Genomic DNA, 16,089 nt, shown 5'->3' with positions numbered 1-16,089 from the left:
ACCCATGATGCTTGATCTGATTTCAGTTCTTTTCAGAGGGTTCCAAACCCATTTCTTGCCTTGATTTCCCTTTGAGTTCTAGATGTAACATAACTTTTTCAACTTCTTCTAGCTTGGCTGCTTCTTTGTCATAGACGCTTGCCCTTACCCAGCAGTGACGTACCAACGTCTGATAGGTAGGTCCATTTAGAAAGTTGAAGTAGCTTCCCAGCCCTTGTGCATCGTAGTATTTTCCAATGTCGCATCCATGATATGCTAGTGATGCGAAATCTACTGGACATTCAGTCTGAATCTTTAAATCCCGTTCCTCCAAGGACATGGTTCTTCCTTTAATTTCATATCCAGAAGCAGCTTGTTGTTGCATGTTAGATGATGATCCAGGATTAGAACTTGAAGAAGCCATTTGATTGTATAGATGAGTTTTGGGATTCTAGGTTTTGAGTTGAGAGAAAGCGCTTACTTCGGAGAGAGTAGTTTGAGAAGATGAACGTGTAGGTTGTGAAAGTGAGTAGTGTGTGTTTTGTCTAAGTGTTTTGAGTAAAATGTTGGAACAAAATGTGTTTCATAATGAACCTTAATAAGTTTTGATGATAACAAGGTATTAAAAATTGTCAATTGGTTATTGCTAATGATTGTTCAAGTGTACAGGACCAAAGGCTAGTCAAGTAATTTCAATAGGTCTTGGAAGAACAATGGAGAGCAAAGGAACTCGAAGCATCTGAAGAAAACTGCGTCTGAAGCTAAAGTGCTTCTGAAGCTGAAGTGCCTCTGAAGTGATGACGTCATCAGAAGCAGAAGCTCATCAGAAGCAGAAGCTCATCAGGTGCAAGGTTTTCATCAGAAGCGAAATCATCACCAGAAGCTACAATTGATTTTTAAATTCAAACTGAAGATCCAAAGTAGTTGTTTCTCATTTCAACCTCGTCTAAGAAGAACGAAGAATTGAAAGGGAGGTATCAACGGTCATTTGGATAGCACTGAGTATTTGTCCTTCGTTAACAGAGTTGACAAAGTACAAGTGTACAACCACTACCTCCACTACTCTGTTTTGTCCACGCTACAAGACAAGACAACAGCTATGCCTGCAGAATTTGTGCCTTCAAGATGGGAATGAATTTGAAGCTAATTCTTCAAAGGACTACACCCAAATCAGGCAAAGGATTACTGGTGAATGATCAAAGGAACTCAACGACTCTTTAGACGTGCTAATCATCTCAACGTCTCTTTCATGCCTCTATATAAAGGAGTGAAGACTTGAAGATTGAAGATAGAGATACACAAGTTAAAAAGCGCCAAAACTCTGTCAATTTGATTCTACAAAGCACACTGAATTTCTGCACTGATTTGATACATCTTAGAAATTCAAAATTCTAGAGTCTTTATTGTATTGTATTGTGAACACCATTGATTGTATATCAAGTGTTCAAGTCAAACTTATTTCTTTGTATTTTTGTTTGATCAGAAGACTCTTGCCTGCGTGCTTGAGCATTAGAAGACTCTTGCTTAGTGGTTGAGCATTGGAAGACTCTTGCGTGTGTGCTTGAGCATTTTTGAGAAGTCTCATACTTAGAGAGTATTGAGCATTTGTAATCTTTGTGATTATAGTGAAATCTCCTTGGAAGTGCAAGGGGGACTGGACTACTTCCGTTTTGTGGAAGGAACCAGGATAACTGCTTGTGTCTTGCTTTTCTTTTCTCTGCTTTGATCTTTTCCGCTGCATATCTGATTCTGATCATTTCATCAGAAGCATTCACAAACTGCTTCTGAAGTTTTATCAGAAGAAGTATTTATAGAGAGAAAAAGAAAACACAATTCAACCCCCCCTTCTTGTGTTTTTCTCACCCTCATAAAACATTTGCAATTCCGAAGGGGACAAACAAACATAACATTAATGACAATTGGGGGCGCGTGAAAATTGTAACATCCTAGTCGTTATTTTATTTATTTATGATTTATTTAGAGTCTTTTATATGATTTTAAATAATTATTGATTGATTATGTGGTGTGTTATATTTTAGTATATGATTTATTTTGATATTAATTAGAATAAGTGAGAATTATTATTATTTAAGTGAAATAAAGGGGGAGTTAAGTGTTGGGAGTTAGGAAAAGAGAAGTTAGAAACTGTTTCACGAAAAAACAAGAGTTTTGGGAGAAAAACCAAGAACAAAGGAGAAGAGCCAAGGTAGCCAAGTGAAGAACGTAACGCCCACTTTTATTTAATTAATTATTTAATTGAGTCTAGACGAGTTATATTATATTTATATAATATATGTGTGAATTATGATGATTTATGACGATTTGGATCATTTGGATGATTTTAGATGAGTTATGTGATGTGATGATTTTTATGAGGTTATGAGACTTATTTTTTTGTTTAATAAAATAAGATTTGAAAATAAAATAAAATATTTAGTTAGTGGCTGTTTTGAGATTTTAGAGAGTTTTGGGGGAGAAAGTGAGATAAGATAAGATTTTAGGAGGAGATATAAAAAGGAAAGACCTAGTTTTAGAAAACACTTTGTACGTACGATCAAACTTTGGAAAAAGGAGGAAAAAGCCTTAGAAGGGAGAAGACAGGGGAGAGAGCTGCGATTTCTTCAAACTAAGGTAAGGGTGAGACTAATGATTCAATAGTATTAATTCATGTAATCCTGATGATCAAATTAGCAAGTTAGGATTGAATTAAAAAGTTTATGAAATTAGGGTTAATAGGTGATTTTGATGATCCAATGATGTTAGATTGTTAGATTGATGCTTAAACCGTCCTTTGACCTTAGATTATGAATAGGATGAATTCTGGAATCGAAATTAGGCTTTAAACCATGTGAGATGTTGGATTTTCGTGAAAAACTGCATTCTGCCCGAGCCTAAATTCATCGCTCGCCCTCGCGAACGATGATCCTTGATGAGTCATTTATTGACTATTTTAATATGCTTTTTAGTTTAGTTTTATTTAGATTTTATATGATTTTATATTAGTATTATTTCCTTTTTAAGATAGTTTACTTTAAATTGCATTTTATTATATTTCAGGAAAGAATATTGGATGGATTGAATCTTGGAGCAAAAGAAAGGGACTTGGAGCCGATTAGATGCAAAAATACGAAGATTGAGAGACAAAAATATGTCTCCCACAAGTCAGAAGCTTGGCACGGCCCGTGCTAGCCTTGGCACGGCCGTGCCACCCTCCAGAGTGCCTTTTGCTGCTTTTGCTTAGATTTTAAGCTACTCTATTTTTAGCCCAAATGTAATAGCTTAGATTTTAAGTCGATCGAATGCTATAAATAGAGTAGCCATCCATCACAAATATTCATCTTTACTTGGAATTCAATAAGTGACAATTGCTTTTCTAATTAAAGTTCTTTTCTTTTCCTTTATTTTCTTGTCATTTACTTTTATGCTTTCTCTCTTCTCCCCCATGTCTACGATGAACATGAGTGAGTAGACTTCTCCTTGTCTTGGGATGAACATAAGTCTAAATGACATAATCCTAATCAAACCAAGCTCTAAGCCTTAATCTTATGTAACCCTAATTTCTTATCTGAATTCACCGTCTTAACATGGATCAACCATTATCAAACTGTGGAAACGAAAGTGGAGGGTTTGATAATTGTTTATCCATTATTCCAAATATCAATTCATAAAACGAAAGTGGAGCTTTGATATTCGAACAAGTGAATTCAAACAAGGATTGCAAAGTCAGCGAAATAGGTTTTACAATCTTTGAGACATATAGTTTCGATCTTCAAGGGAACTAATAACAATCAAGTCAGCGAAATAGGCTTGGTTGTTAGAGGAACCAAAATCTAATAGTAATCAAGTCAGCGAAATAGGCTTGGTTGCTAGAGGAACATAAGAGAAACTGTCTTGAGAAATTAGGTCTAACATAACATTATAAGCTTATAGTTTTGGTTTGAGAAGGACTTGTCATTTGGAGGAAACCAACGATGCCAAGGCTCTTTTTATCATTATTATCTTTCAAACGCTTGAAAACCCCCAACTTACAATTCTCTTCTCTCTTCTAATCATCTCTAAAAAGTTAATTGAATTGAACTACTCCCTGTCGGAACGAGACTCTTTTATACTACTTCGGTAAGACCGTGCACTTGCGGTTTTATCTCATCAAGTTTTTGGCGCCGCTGCCGGGGAGTAAACTAATTTGATTAACTCTTTCTTTGTGATTAGAACTCTCTTGTCTTCTTCTTTTCTTCTCCTTCTTTCTTTTGTATTACCACTAACTTCTTGGGTTCTCGGTTTCTTATGCGAAGAAGTAAAAGTCTCGGAGAATTTATTCCTGAGATCGAAAGGTTTTTGCATAAGAAAAAGAGAGAGGCACAAAATAATACTGCTATGGCTGAACGCACTCTCAAAGAGTATGCTACTCCTTCAACGGAAGAGCCACAAGCTATTATCGTGTACCCAACGGTTGCGGGTAATAACTTCGAAATCAAGCCTGCACTACTCAATTTGGTGCAGCAAAATCAGTTTTCTGGATCACCCACTGAGGACCCAAATCTCCATATTTCTTCCTTCCTAAGACTCAGTGGCACCATAAAAGAGAACCAAGAAGCCGTAAGACTTCATCTCTTTCCCTTTTCCTTAAGGGATAGAGCTAGCGCTTGGTTCCATTCCCTAGAAGTCGGTTCCATTACTTCATGGGACGATATGAGGCGAGCATTCCTCGCCCGATTTTTCTGCCCATCTAAAACCGCTAAGGTTAGAGACCAAATCACGCGTTTCAATCAAAAAGATGGGGAATCTCTCTATGAGGCGTGGGAGCGTTTCAAGGAAATGCTTAGACTTTGTCCCCACCATGGCCTAGAGAAGTGGCTTATAGTCCACACGTTTTATAATGGCTTGTCTTATACCACTAAGATGTCTGTTGATGCAGCTGCAGGTGGAGCTCTAATGAACAAAAACTACACGGAGGCTTATGCTTTGATTGAAGACATGGCTCAGAATCGCTACCAATGGACCAACGAGAGAGCCGTCACCACTCCTACTCCCTCTAAGAAAGAGGCAGGTATATACGAAGTCTCTGAATATAACCCACCTTGCTGCTAAGGTTGAGGCATTAACCCAAAAATTTGAAAAACTTAATGTTAATGCTGTCGCACCTTCTTCTGCATCCCCTCCTTATGAAATCTGTGGTATATCCGGTCATATCGGTGTTGATTGTCAGTTAGGTAGTGCTGCCAATATTGAGCAACTGAATTACGCTCAGTATAACCAAGGAACGAGGCCGAATCAAAATTTTTACAAAAATCCTCAAGGTTCCTATGGACAAGCAGCACCACCTAGCTACACAAACAACCAGAGAGTGGCTCAGAAATCTAGTCTGGAAATTCTGTTGGAAAACTGCATGATGAATCAAAATAAAAATCTTCAAGAATTGAAAAACCAAACAGGATTTCTGAACGACTCTCTCTCCAAACTCAATACCAAGGTTGATTCTATCGCCACACACACCAAAATGCTTGAGACCCAAATCTCCCAAGTGGCCCAACAAGTGGCCACCTCTTCTCAAACACCAGGAGTCTTTCCTGGTCAACCTGAAACAAACCCCAAAGCCCATGTCAACGCTATTTTTCTAGGGGGTAGTAAGCTAGAAGAGACTGTTACTAAAGCCAAAAGTGTCAAGAGGGAGAGTGTTAGGTGTCTAGGTAAGAATGGTGTGATAAAAAGTGAGAAACCGCTTGATAAGAACAAAGCCCTTACACCATTAAGGCTTACTAAGCTCAACTTGGAGGCTCAATTCACTAAATTCTTTAACATAATTCGAAAGATTTGCATTAAGATCCCCTATGCTGAAGCTTTGTCTCGTATGCCTCTATACGCCAAGTTTTTAAAAGAAATTTTTTCAAAGAAAAAGGCTATAGATCATAATGAAACAATAGCTTTGACAAGGGACAATAGTGCAATCATCAAGAAGCCACCTACAAAGCTTAGAGATCCAGGAAGTTTTGCCATCCCTTGTATGATAGGGAATGAAACCTTAAACCGAGCCTTGTGTGACTTAGGAGCTAGTGTTAGTCTGTTGCCCTTACCCCTCTTTACAAGGCTGGGGTTGGGCGAGCTAAAGCCTACCGAAACAACATTGAAGTTAGCCGATCGTTCTGATATCCAACCTGTCGGATATGTCGAGGATATCCCCGTTAAAATAGAAGGGATAGACATCCCAACTGATTTCATGGTGCTTGACATAGATGAGGACAATGCGTGCCCTATAATCTTAGGATGACCCTTTCTCGCCACTGCGGGTGCTATAGTAGATGTTCAAAACGGTGGGATTGTTTTTCAAGTGAGTGATGAGTTAATAGGATTTGAGTTGGAGAATTATATGAAAGGTCCCGCCCTCTATTCTTGTAATATGATTAAAGGTCATAATGTGAAAGAACGCTTATTAGCGCCATCTGTAACACCCCGTTTTCCCAATATACAAATTTCTTAAACAATTATCAGAGTAAAAACCATAAACGGGATATCACATAGAAACGTAATCCAAAAACAGTTAAATGATAATTTAACCTTCACAAATATCTTTAACATAGCAGCGGAAAATCATAATCATAATTCGTAAAACGATTTGGCACGCAGGCCCAACAAGTATCTCAAAGAGTTTATCAAAACATAAGCAGTTCACGTAAAAGAATGAAGCATGTTATAGCATATAACCCCATCCCGTTACGTATCAGAGCGACCTAGACGACACAGTGAGGCAAGGCCACTCACAGAAGCAACTGCACACTAAGCACGATCACCTGCAAGTTACCCATACGAAGGGCAACATTTTCAAGCAGAAGGGGTGAGATTTCATAATAAAATAACATTAATCAATGTAATTGCGAATCATAATTAACATCATAAACATTCCATTATTAACTTTGCATAAATGCTAAACAGTTATCACGTAATCATATATCCAATTCATTATGAACAACGAAACATAATCAAATAACACTTATCACATAATCACATATTCATTCATTATCAACAAGGCATCTTAATCATGACAATGTGACAATGCTCCTAGACTCCTTATATGCATGTGGTACCAATCGTCATCATAAGTATTAATATACTTTAATCGTGCGGAGGACAAAGCTCCTATAAAACGTGCGGAGGACAAAGCTCCTAATTTTCGTGGTGAGGACTAAGCTCAATGATATGCTATGCATGGACACATATGAACAAAACATCAAAATCATCGTAATCATGTGCATTCAATAACTTGATGCAAAACGTCATCATTTTCATTATATTCATATATAAACAATGCATACTCAGTTAAATAACAGCAGCAGCATAGTCAAGTCGCATAACAGCAAGGAGATATCAATATATCAACAACAATTTGCTAGAATCATAATCATTTCAATTATATCTTACATATTGCATAATACCTTAATCATGCTCAAATAATATCAACATAACTCAATAGCTTTACAGACTGCATTAAACGTTATCATAAGGTTTCATTACCAATTAGGGGTTCACTCTTGATCAAAAAGTGCGACACAGATCGCACAAACACATAAACAAGTTCATCCTGGTTGTACTCGCGAGGCGAGAGTACTTACTCGCCATGGCGAGCACCACTCAACTCACAAACTAAGCTTGTTCTGGGTTCCCTCTGATCCTACATTCATTCCCAATCAATACTAGGTATGTTCAGGTACTCAAAGGCATACAAGATTCAACTAAAAAGGTCGAAACACGAAATATGACATGCACTCTGCCTAAGCTCGCGAGGCGAGGAAGGTTGCTCGCCATGGCGAGTTGGACCAAACAACTCGCGAGGCGAAGGAAAGGGGCTCGCGTGGCGAGCGATGAAGTTCATCACTCGCGAGGCGAGGATCATCACTCGCCGTGGCGAGCGATGAACAGAAGCACGGGCAGACTAGGGTTTTTCTCAAAAATCCATCACACAACATGGTTCAAAGCCTAATTTTGATTCCAGAATTCATCCTAAACATATTCTAAGGTTAAAGGACGGTTTCTACATCAATCTAAACAAGTTTTACCGTTTGATCATCAATTTTTAGGGTTTTAACCTAATTCCAAAACTTTTCTAAATCAATCCTAACTTTGTCAATTAATCATCAGAATTACAACAATCAATGCTATTGAATTACTAGTCTCACCCTTACCTTGAATGAAGAAAATCGCAGCACTCTACCTTGATTCCTCTAGACTTGGCTTTTCTCCCTTCTTCCAAAAGTTTTCACGTACAATGAGTTTCTAAAATATTAGGTCTTCTCCTATTTATATCTTTTTCTAATTACTTATCTTATCTCACTTTCTCCCCCAAAACTATCTAAAATATCAAAACAGCCCTCAACTAAATATTTTATATTATTTTCAAATCTTTATTTTATTTAACAATAAAATAATTCCCATATCATAATCAAATCCTTCAATACTCATAACTTAACACGTCATCGATCAAATCATCAAAACATACCAAAATCATGCATATACTATATAATTATCATATAATTGCCTAAACTCAATTAAATCAACGATTAAACGAAAGTGGGCGTTACAACTCTCCCCCACTTAAAAGATTTTCGTCCTCGAAAATTTACCTCAAGCAAACAACTCTGGATAAGACTCCAGCATCTTACTCTCAAGCTCCCACGTCAAGCTTTCACCAGTCGCTCCCGACCAAACGACTCTCACGAGAGGTATCTCCTTGCCTCTCAACGTCTTCACTTTACGATCATCAATCCTCAACGGTAAAGTCTCTACCGTAAGGTTGTCTCTAATTTGCACATCGTCGCTTTGGATTACATGAGATGGATCCGGAACATACTTTCGAAGTTGCGACACATGGAAAACGTTGTGCAAATTCGAAAGATGCGGCGGTAAACCCACTCGGTAAGCCACCGTTCCAACTCTTTCCAATATCTGATACGGACCAATGAACTTCGGGGTCAACTTCTTTGACTTCAAAGCACGTCCTACACCAGTCATAGGAGTGACTCTCAAAAACACGTGGTCTCCTTCCTGAAATTCAAGATCTTTTCTACGCTTATCATGATAACTCTTTTGTCGACTCTGCGACGCCTTCATTTTCTCTTGGATCATCTGAACTTTCTCAGTAGTTTGCTGAACAATCTCTGGTCCTAAGACCACTCTTTCTCCTGATTCAAACCAACACAACGGAGTTCTGCATCTCCGACCATACAAAGCCTCGAACGGTGCCATTCCAATACTAGAATGATAACTATTATTATAAGTGAACTCGATCAACGGAAGATGACTATCCCAAGTTCCTCCTTGCTCGAGAACACAAATTCTCAACAAATCCTCTAGCGACTGAATTGTCCTCTCCGACTGACCATCTGTCTGTGGATGATACGCCGAACTCAATCTCAACTTCGAACCCAAAGCCTCTTGCAAACTTTTCCAAAATCTAGAAGTAAATCTTGGATCTCTATCTGATACAATGCTCGAAGGAACACCATGCAACTTCACAATCTCCTTGATATAAATCTCTGCCAACTGGGCAACAGGGAAACTAATATTAATAGGTAGAAAATGAGCTGACTTCGTCAACCTATCAACAATAACCCAAATTGCGTCGCTCCCTCTCGGAGTATTCGGCAAACTCGTCACAAAATCCATCGATATACTATCCCATTTCCATTCTGGCACGTCTAAAGGTACCATCATCCCAGCAGGTTTCTGATGCTCAACTTTCGACTTCTGACAAACTAAACAGGAATACACAAACTGTGCCACATCTCGTTTCAAACCAGACCACCAGAAAATCTTCTTTAGATCATGATACATCTTCGTAGCTCCCGGATGAATACTCAAGCTACTTCTATGACTCTCTTCAAGAATCATCTTCTTAATCTCTTCATTGTCTGGGATACAAATTCTTCCTCGGAATCTCAACACACCTTGATCATCGATTTTAAAATCACTGTCTTCAGTCTGATCTCTAGCAACCAACAAGTCCACAAACTTTACATCAACTTTCTGTGCTTCCTTGATACTTTTCAGAAATTCGCTATCAATCTTCAGCATACCCAGTTTCACACTCTGAGGTGACCATTCGCAAACCAAACTCATATCTCTAAACTGTTCAAGCAATTCGAACTCTCTGACCATCATGGCGGACATATGCAATGTCTTCCTACTCAAGGCATCTGCAACAACATTAGCTTTACCTGGATGATAATTCAAACCAAAGTCATAATCCTTCAACAATTCGAGCCATCTTCGCTGCCTCATATTCAATTCCTTCTGATCGAACAAATACTTCAAACTCTTGTGATCACTAAACACCTCAAATCTCGAACCATACAAATAATGTCTCCATATCTTCAATACAAAGACTACGGCCGCCAACTCAAGATCATGCGTAGGATAATTCTTCTCATGAACTCTCAACTGTCTTGAAGCATAAGCTACCACTTTACCTTCTTGCATAAGCACACCTCCTAAACCCAACTTGGACGCATCACAATATACCACAAAAGGTTCATCTGACTTCGGCAAAATTAACACTGGAGCAGTTGTCAAACGCTTCTTCAATTCACCGAAACTTTTCTCACACTGGACGTCCCACACAAAAGTTTTACCTTTACAAGTCAACTGTGTAAGCGGAAGAGCTAACTTAGAAAACCCTTCAATAAACCTTCTATAGTAACCAGCTAAACCCAAGAAACTTCTAATCTCAGTAACTGACTTAGGAGTCTCCCACTGTGATACCGCTTCAACTTTAGACGGATCCACTGCAATACCATCACCAGAAATAACATGGCCTAGAAAACTCACTTCTTTCAACCAGAATTCACACTTAGACAATTTGGCATAAAGTTTCTTCTCTTTCAACACTTGTAAGACAATCTTCAGATGCTCAGCATGTTCTTCTTCAGTCTTGGAGTAGATCAAAATATCGTCGATAAACACAACTACGAACCGATCCAAAAATGCATGGAAGATGCGATTCATATACTCCATGAACACTCCAGGTGCATTGGTAACTCCAAAAGGCATAACTTTATATTCATAGTGACCATAATGCGTTCTGAAAGCTGTCTTCTGCATATCCTCATCCTTTACTTTAATCTGGTGATAACCCGATCTCAAATCAATCTTGCTGAAAACTCGTGCACCCACTAGCTGATCCATCAAATCATCAATTCTCGGAAGTGGATACCTATTCTTGATAGTTACCTTGTTCAACTGTCGATAATCAATACACAACCGCATACTACCATCTTTCTTCTTTACTAGCAAAACCGGCGCTCCCCAAGGTGAAACACTTGGTCTAACAAACTTCTTTTCAAGCAAGTCTTCTAACTGTTTCTTCAACTCAGATAACTCAGAAGCAGACATACGATAAGGTGCCATCGAGACCGGCTTCGTTCCAGGAACAAGATCAATAGAAAACTCAACTTCTCTCTGGAGGCACATCAGGAATCTCATCTGGAAAAACTTCAGGAAATTCACACACCACCGGTAACCTGTCAATCACTGCTTGATTCTCAATAGATAAAGTGGCCATCAACGAAAACATCAAGATACCGTCGCGTTCCAGTTGCTTTAGCTGCTTAGTAGATAAAAACTCTGCACCACTTTCCTCTTCGACGGAAGAGAAATGTACTGACTTGCTAAAACAATTAATAAGAACGTGGTTGTACTTTAACCAGTTCATACCCAAAATCACATCCATACCACTCAAAGGTAGACAAACTAAATCCATTTCAAAATCACGACCAAACATAGACAAAGGACATTTCAAACATACGAGAGAAGTAGTCACCGAACCCTTAGCTGGAGTTTCGACAACCATCTCTCCATTCATATCAGACAAATCAAGACCCAAAGCAGAAACACAATCGAAAGCAATAAAACAATGCGTAGCACCAGTATCAATAATAGCAACTAAAGGAGTATTATTAATATAGCAAGTACCTCTGATCAAACGATCCTCATTCTCTGTCTGAGTCCCAGTCAAAGCAAAGACCCTACCAGTAGTCGGCGCCCTCTTAGGCTGAGTACACTGTGAACTAATGTGACCCTCTCCGTTGCAATTAAAGCAAACAATGTCTGTACGATTGCAATCAGCTACAACATGACCTTTCTTGCCACACCGGACACACTTCTTGATTTCCTCAGGGCAGACGTTGCTCTTGTGGCCTTTCTCACCACAATTGAAACACAAAATCTCTACAGCATCCTTCTTCTTAGGCCGCCTGACATCGACTATCTTCTGTTTCCCTTTATCAGCAGGGGCACTGTACGGCTTAGGACGACTCTGCTGTCCCTTGCCCTTTCTCTCATTAACTACCTTGTAGTGAGCCTTCGTATCCTCTTCGTAGATCCTGCAGCTATTAACCAAGTCCTGAAAAACTCTCAGCTGTTGGTACCCAATCGCCCTCTTAATGTCGGGCCTCAAACCATTCTCGAACTTGATGCATCTCGAGAACTCAGCATTCTCTGCAGTATAGTGCGGATAGAACTTAGACAGCTCCACGAACTTGGCAGCATACTCTGTCACGGACATATTTCCTTGCTTCAGCTCAAGGAATTCGATCTCTTTCTTCCCGCGAACATCTTCCGGAAAGTATCTTCTCAGGAACTCTCTCCTGAAAACAGCCCAAGTCACAACAGCTCCCTCCTGCCCAAGGGTAGGCAGAAGAGCAACCCACCAGTCATCAGCTTCCTCAGCTAGCTGATGAGTACCAAACCGCACCTTCTGATCCTCCGTGCACTGCATAACCCGGAAAATCCTCTCAATCTCCTTAAGCCACGTCTGGGCTCCATCAGGGTCATAACGTCCTTTGAAAGTCGGAGGGTTCTTCTTCATGAACGTCTCCAACATCCTAGCTTCAGCATTTGCACCAGCATTCACGTTAGGTTGTTGTCCCACAGCTTGGGCAACAGCTTGTAGAGCAGCAGCTAACGCAGCATCATTCCTTCCAGCCATTTCTGATATTCTACAAAAGTAGCAACAACAACATAAGATAGTAATATAAATATTACTAAGACTCGACACGACTCTCTAATTGACCGGACGGATCGACCTGCTCTGATACCAATTGTAACACCCCGTTTTCCCAATATACAAATTTCTTAAACAATTATCAGAGTAAAAACCATAAACGGGATATCACATAGAAACGTAATCCAAAAACAGTTAAATGATAATTTAACCTTCACAAATATCTTTAACATAGCAGCGGAAAATCATAATCATAATTCGTAAAACGATTTGGCACGCAGGCCCAACAAGTATCTCAAAGAGTTTATCAAAACATAAGCAGTTCACGTAAAAGAATGAAGCATGTTATAGCATATAACCCCATCCCGTTACGTATCAGAGCGACCTAGACGACACAGTGAGGCAAGGCCACTCACAGAAGCAACTGCACACTAAGCACGATCACCTGCAAGTTACCCATACGAAGGGCAACATTTTCAAGCAGAAGGGGTGAGATTTCATAATAAAATAACATTAATCAATGTAATTGCGAATCATAATTAACATCATAAACATTCCATTATTAACTTTGCATAAATGCTAAACAGTTATCACGTAATCATATATCCAATTCATTATGAACAACGAAACATAATCAAATAACACTTATCACATAATCACATATTCATTCATTATCAACAAGGCATCTTAATCATGACAATGTGACAATGCTCCTAGACTCCTTATATGCATGTGGTACCAATCGTCATCATAAGTATTAATATACTTTAATCGTGCGGAGGACAAAGCTCCTATAAAACGTGCGGAGGACAAAGCTCCTAATTTTCGTGGTGAGGACTAAGCTCAATGATATGCTATGCATGGACACATATGAACAAAACATCAAAATCATCGTAATCATGTGCATTCAATAACTTGATGCAAAACGTCATCATTTTCATTATATTCATATATAAACAATGCATACTCAGTTAAATAACAGCAGCAGCATAGTCAAGTCGCATAACAGCAAGGAGATATCAATATATCAACAACAATTTGCTAGAATCATAATCATTTCAATTATATCTTACATATTGCATAATACCTTAATCATGCTCAAATAATATCAACATAACTCAATAGCTTTACAGACTGCATTAAACGTTATCATAAGGTTTCATTACCAATTAGGGGTTCACTCTTGATCAAAAAGTGCGACACAGATCGCACAAACACATAAACAAGTTCATCCTGGTTGTACTCGCGAGGCGAGAGTACTTACTCGCCATGGCGAGCACCACTCAACTCACAAACTAAGCTTGTTCTGGGTTCCCTCTGATCCTACATTCATTCCCAATCAATACTAGGTATGTTCAGGTACTCAAAGGCATACAAGATTCAACTAAAAAGGTCGAAACACGAAATATGACATGCACTTTGCCTAAGCTCGCGAGGCGAGGAAGGTTGCTCGCCATGGCGAGTTGGACCAAACAACTCGCGAGGCGAAGGAAAGGGGCTCGCGTGGCGAGCGATGAAGTTCATCACTCGCGAGGCGAGGATCATCACTCGCCGTGGCGAGCGATGAACAGAAGCACGGGCAGACTAGGGTTTTTCTCAAAAATCCATCACACAACATGGTTCAAAGCCTAATTTTGATTCCAGAATTCATCCTAAACATATTCTAAGGTTAAAGGACGGTTTCTACATCAATCTAAACAAGTTTTACCGTTTGATCATCAATTTTTAGGGTTTTAACCTAATTCCAAAACTTTTCTAAATCAATCCTAACTTTGTCAATTAATCATCAGAATTACAACAATCAATGCTATTGAATTACTAGTCTTACCCTTACCTTGAATGAAGAAAATCGCAGCACTCTACCTTGATTCCTCTAGACTTGGCTTTTCTCCCTTCTTCCAAAAGTTTTCACGTACAATGAGTTTCTAAAATATTAGGTCTTCTCCTATTTATATCTTTTTCTAATTACTTATCTTATCTCACTTTCTCCCCCAAAACTATCTAAAATATCAAAACAGCCCTCAACTAAATATTTTATATTATTTTCAAATCTTTATTTTATTTAACAATAAAATAATTCCCATATCATAATCAAATCCTTCAATACTCATAACTTAACACGTCATCGATCAAATCATCAAAACATACCAAAATCATGCATATACTATATAATTATCATATAATTGCCTAAACTCAATTAAATCAACGATTAAACGAAAGTGGGCGTTACACCATCTACACAATATGACCTCTTTGATCCCTTCTAAGGATACTTTCTTATAATGTCAAGCTAATGACTATAAAGAAGCGCTTCGTGGGAGGCAACCCACGTATTTAACTGCTTTCGTTTTGTTTGTTTTTTGTTGTTTTTAAGTTCTTTTATAGGTAATTGTACGAAGGTGATTCAAGAAAACGAGAAAAATTTTGAGGCCCCACGTCCAGAACCTTGGCACGGCCCGTGCTCACACTGGCACGGCCGTGCCAGACCATGCCCATCCAAAACCAGCAGAAACTCCAGAATATTGGCACGGCCCGTGCTAAGGTTAGCACGGCCGTGCCCGACTACAGGTAAGGATAAACCTCCCCTTTCACCTTCTTCTTCCCTCATTCTCCACCACAAACTTCTCTCTCCATTTACACTTCTCTCCAAAACCTCCATAACCATAAAACTTCAAAACCTCCATATCTCCCCCAAAACCTCACCATTTCACAAAATTTCTTCCCCCAATCAACCACAATCCCCATTTCAATCATAACCCATCAATCAAAAACAACTTTCCTCCATCCCTACCAAATATCATCAAATTCGTAGCCCCCATTCACCTACCTAAAAACCCACAAATTCTTCACCAATTCACCCAACCAAACTCCTAACACTTACTCAAACCCCAACCCCATCACCCAACCAACCTTTTCCACCAAAAAACATTTCCCAAAACCCAACCTTCACCAAAAACACAAAAGGTCAACCAAGGTTAAGGATTAATGGCATCTAGGAAAGGTGGAGCAAGCTCTTCCGGAGGACACAATCAAAGAAGAAAACGCAAGCCAAGAATCATGGCATAATCTTCAAGGACACCAAGCAAAGGGATAGGTATAAAATTCTTCTCTCTAAACCTTTG

General features: G+C 39.0%; 1 non-coding gene across 1 annotated transcript; it reads right to left on the bottom strand.

Annotated features, from left to right (window-relative positions):
* Positions 1 to 4,716: 4,716 nt before the first annotated feature.
* LOC120578770 (small nucleolar RNA R71) lies at positions 4,717 to 4,823 on the bottom strand. Its single transcript, XR_005644581.1, has one exon. It is a non-coding gene; the product is annotated as a small nucleolar RNA R71 (small nucleolar RNA).
* Between the last annotated feature and the right edge of the window lie 11,266 nt (positions 4,824 to 16,089).

This window comes from Medicago truncatula, chromosome 2 (assembly GCF_003473485.1).
Source record: "Medicago truncatula cultivar Jemalong A17 chromosome 2, MtrunA17r5.0-ANR, whole genome shotgun sequence".
NCBI classification, from domain to species: Eukaryota; Viridiplantae; Streptophyta; class Magnoliopsida; order Fabales; family Fabaceae; genus Medicago; species Medicago truncatula.
This window is presented reverse-complemented; position numbering and strand designations above follow the sequence as displayed.